Genomic DNA, 4,781 nt, shown 5'->3' with positions numbered 1-4,781 from the left:
ACTCAATTATCTATCTCCCCAATCCCACTGGTTTTTCTTGCCAGGCTTATATACTAAAAAGAGGGCGTCTCGAATGCACTCGGGCCTTCAAGATCATTCGAGAAATTAAATTTCACGTACGCTACCAGCGCCAAACGCACCAGCAGAGTCACGTGACTTTCGCTGTCGTAAAACAATGAAGGCCGTGCTGGACAGCAGAAATATCGATACAGGTTGGGTGAATTGTTGCGGAAATCTCTTAGTTCAGCTTAATTCTCCCTGTAAGTATATATTTTATGATATTGGAAAATGGTTGAGTTTATTAAAGTCATAAATAATATTCAACCTTAAAATTGGTACACAGTTAAAAACATTTTATTTAGGCCTATCTATGGCCTTCAAAAAGTTGACATCAACTTGAAATGAAGTTGACGAAGCATTTACAATTTGAAGTTAACTACGTAAGACCAGATATTTTCACCCTTTTATATATTTTACTAGTATATTGCCCGTCAAAAATGACGGGGCAAGTACTACCACCCCCATCCACATTCCCATATTATACCCTAACCTCACATTTCATAGTTAACTGAGTTAAATACTTTTTTCGAAATAAAGCTTGACCAACAAAGAGGCAGAAAAGTGCAGTCGAGGCAGTCAAATGTCGGTAAATTATTTTGTGAGCCAATCAAAATTAAGATAATTCATGAAATGTATTCGTGGCGTATTGGTAAAAATCAGTTAAATTAACAACTTCTAATATATATAGAAAAGCCAGTGCTTTTATATAATGTTGATTAGCAACAAAAGTATAACCTAATACTGTTGTTAGTTTATGTACTGAAAGTATAAAATGAAATGTATAGACAACAAAACTGGAAAAATATATATTGATTTCTTAATTTAGAGTCTCCGTTGATTAAAGAGGTTTGTTTTTATTAAAAACGTTGGTGATATGACAGAAAATATTTTAATTCAGAAACGATTTAAGTTTAAAACTGAATCCCACATTACGTATTTACTTTAGGCTTATTATACCAACACTCATTACACATATAAAGTTTCACAACACCCCCTACAACGTACCCCCGTAACTAAAATCGTAATGGGCAGACAGTAATCGAATTAGTTTATCTGGACAATTGCATTTTGGCCTTTATGACTTTCCTATTTCGAGAAATCAAACGTGACGTGACACACACTGACTTTTATATAGGTTATATTCTTCAAGTATATTGACCAGAAATTAGACTTGCCTAATTTCCCCTGTTATCTCTCAAAATGAAAGATCAGTTCCATTTTAGACATTGGTCTAAAGGATTATACATAGGTACCTAAGATTGGGAGAATTTTAGGTTTAACAACTGCCAAAGAAGATATGATACAATACAATATTTGTTGACAGAAACGTTTGATATTGATATTGTACTGGAGGCTCCCAATAGTCTAGTTCTGAAGTATGAGGATATATAACCACTACTATTAGTAAGCTTTAAACTTTATCCAGAGTTAGCCCTACTAACTTCTAACAATATCCAGAAGCCCAATTTGTCCATATCATCGCCAACACAATGAAGATCACCACCACTGTCTACTAGATGAATGGGAAGAAAGACCTATGGAAACGCCCTGAGTTGCTCCATTGGAATATGTCATGATGTACGTAACCATTTATATTATTCTGTGCATACTTTCAGTGTGGTCTAAATATCGCTAGGCCAAAGAAGACCTTCCCAGAGTTACAATCTAGCAAAACATCTAGAAAGCCTTATAAAGGGTCTTTAGACAAAATGACCAACACTACCATCACAGATGATAGGTAACTGGTATCCACTCTAGAGTTATTCACGTCTACGTTCCTACCATTAATAACAAAATCACCATGTCACTTAGAGTTCCTAAAAGCAGCACTGACTTCATTCTTAGCCCATTACACTTTTCAGTATACAAATAGGCTCAAACATCACTGCCAAGATAAGGTGACAAAGTGGAAAAATGCCTAAGCCATACATCAGTGAGAGGAAGATAATCCAGGATGGATCAAATGCTCCATCATGTTTTTGAGAAACTGGCTAAAATCGATCAAGATTTTGACTTTCCCACAGGTTAAGGAAATTCTTCAGCAGAAAAAGGAAAGAAGTCTACACTCACCCTGTAGGACCCGCTCTAAGGTTGATTTCTCAAAAATATTCTTTGTTTTATAAGCTGAAAACTGATTTGCATGTAGTAACCATATAAATGTATTTTTTCTCTATTTTGAAAGCTAAAATGTTTGGCCAAGGATTAGCCATATAAAATAATTATTTGATAAAACTAAAACTAAAGTTCTTTTATTTGTATTCACCTAACGAAATCTATTTTTGTGAAACTAAAATTGCTTAACGTGCAGTAATTATATAAAAGTATCTCTTCTTTTTGTAAAACCAACTTGTTTTATATAGCTTTACATGTATCACCCATATAAAAATATTACTTTTTTTATTTTGTAAAACTAAGTATTGTTTCATATGTATTAACTATATAAAAATGTGCCACATTAAAAAGTGGTACTGGAGTATCCTCAGTCTTGAGCTACTGAGTTCTATATAAAATTAGTCATGTAGAATCGTATAAATACCTAACGTCTCAAACCGAGTATAGCCAAGCCAAGTGGTTAGCGTGCTTGGGCTGTGAATCTGAGGGTTTATAGTTAGCGACTCTTTATCCAAAACTCACTCAGCACTTTGGGGATGTAAATGTACGAAAAAAAGTGATGGTAAAGTCCCACTATTTGGTCAAACAACAATAGCTCAAATGATGGCAGTGGGTACTACTGAATGACAACTTTCCTTCTAGTCTGTCAGTTTAAAAATACTAAAGGCATTAGTGCACTGAAAGTTACAGTTGGAAAAAAAGAGTTAAAGAACATCATCTCTTTACGCTCTACTAAGGTCTTATCTGTTTTGTCATGGATTATGCACTACCAGTGATCAGTGTGAGTACTATGCAGCTAGATTAGATTGAAAACATACAAAATACTTTCTTAAGAATGGTTAAGGGATGTATTACAACCATTCCAATCGAGACCTCATTACACCTCACAAACCTCAGAAGAATCGCAGACCATTAATAGTGTTTTCAAGCAAAATTCTTTTTTAACGCCTTGCAGGGTAAAGATCATGCTTTTCATCTTAATTTCACAATCCTTTTGAACTGGGATATTCCAGCTGCACAACCACTCCACAGATACCAACCAAGAAGGAAGTTGTCTAAGAGTTACCTCTAGAGACAGTCATTGGTGGACATGTGCCATACAACCATACTGAAATAACTGGTTATCACCAGACTTCGGGTGCCCCTACGTTAATTAAACATCTGGCGCCATTGAAATCTATGGAGCCCAGCATAGAGAGAAAAATTTAGATTGAAATAGCGGTAAAGCAGAAATTGCCTGCCAACACTTATCTGAAGACCATGGTGAACAGTCATCCTAGCCACAGATGGCTCCTACAATACAGATAGCGAGATAGCTGGTTGGATATTTATCGTCTTACAAAGCAATAGCATTCTGCATGAGGCTGATAGAGCATTCAAACTTCCTCAAGCAACATAGGAATAGATCTGGAAACCATAAAGTAAGCTCTTCACTGAATTGCTAAAAGCAATGAACCATAAATCAACAGTGCCATCAACATAATATTTTCAACTGACTTATAGGCTGTGTAGCATAAAATTTATAGTAAGGAATCAATAGGACGGTATACAACAAGAAGGTCACTCACTGGTAGCACCAGTAAACAAACTCTCTTCTACTTCCTGCAAGGCAACCGTCTCTACATGAAGAGTCAGTGCAACCCCTCGGATTGTCATCAACTCACCAACTGAAACAACTCAAGTAAGTTCATCAGTTAGAGTTCTGAAGCTAGGCACGAAATTTTGTAGCAACAAAACTTTTCAGGACCATCAAAGGTTAGTTAAAAATTTGACTATTTACTAAGAATAATGAACACAATATCACTAATGTATGCTTTAATGAGTTAAATTTATCTCTAAAGAGCAAAGTAATTTTTAAAATAGTTCCTTTTTTCTGAACACCGGAAGAATACTTGGTAGCAGCATGGTTTGAACCCACCTAAGTATATTATTTCATGAGAATATAATGAAATCGAATTAATATACTTATATATTTTTCAGCAAAAGTTTGTTGTTCAGCGTAAAGCTACACAATAGGCTGTATGTGCTCTGTCCACAGCAGATATCAAAATCAAACTTTTAGCGTCATAAGCCCTTAGACTTACCACTAAGCAAGGGGGAGGCATTTCAACATAAATTACTTAGTTTTATTTAAAAGAAGTTATGATTACATATAAATATTACTCTGAATTTCAAATTTCTCATTGAGCTATAAGTATTAATGTACAGTGACCTTACAGGCACAGATGTAGCATCAAATTAATATGATGACTTTCTAAAATAATAAAAGGAATTACATAATAAATTATTTCAATTAATGCACAATACTTCTGTTTACGATTTTAAACTTGCTACATGTTTTCTGTGTAAGTCCGGCTTTTAGTAAAATAATACTCTATCACAAATCACTGAGAACCTGAATTATTGAGCAAAACTAAGTGTTGTCTTACTCAACAAAGTTCTTTAATATGTCTACGATGACTTCTAACAATCAGTTAATCTAGCACGCTTTACAAACTTAGCCATAAATCATCTTGTGACATTGAAGCATTTCATATTGTTACGACAGCGGAACTCACATGACGCTGGTAACACGTGATGAGTTTCTAGAAGGATCATGAAGGCCCGAG

The sequence above is a fragment of the Limulus polyphemus genome, unplaced genomic scaffold (genome assembly GCF_000517525.1).
Source record: "Limulus polyphemus unplaced genomic scaffold, Limulus_polyphemus-2.1.2 Scaffold713, whole genome shotgun sequence".
Classification (NCBI taxonomy): domain Eukaryota; kingdom Metazoa; phylum Arthropoda; class Merostomata; order Xiphosura; family Limulidae; genus Limulus; species Limulus polyphemus.
Note: the sequence above shows the minus strand (reverse complement) of the source record.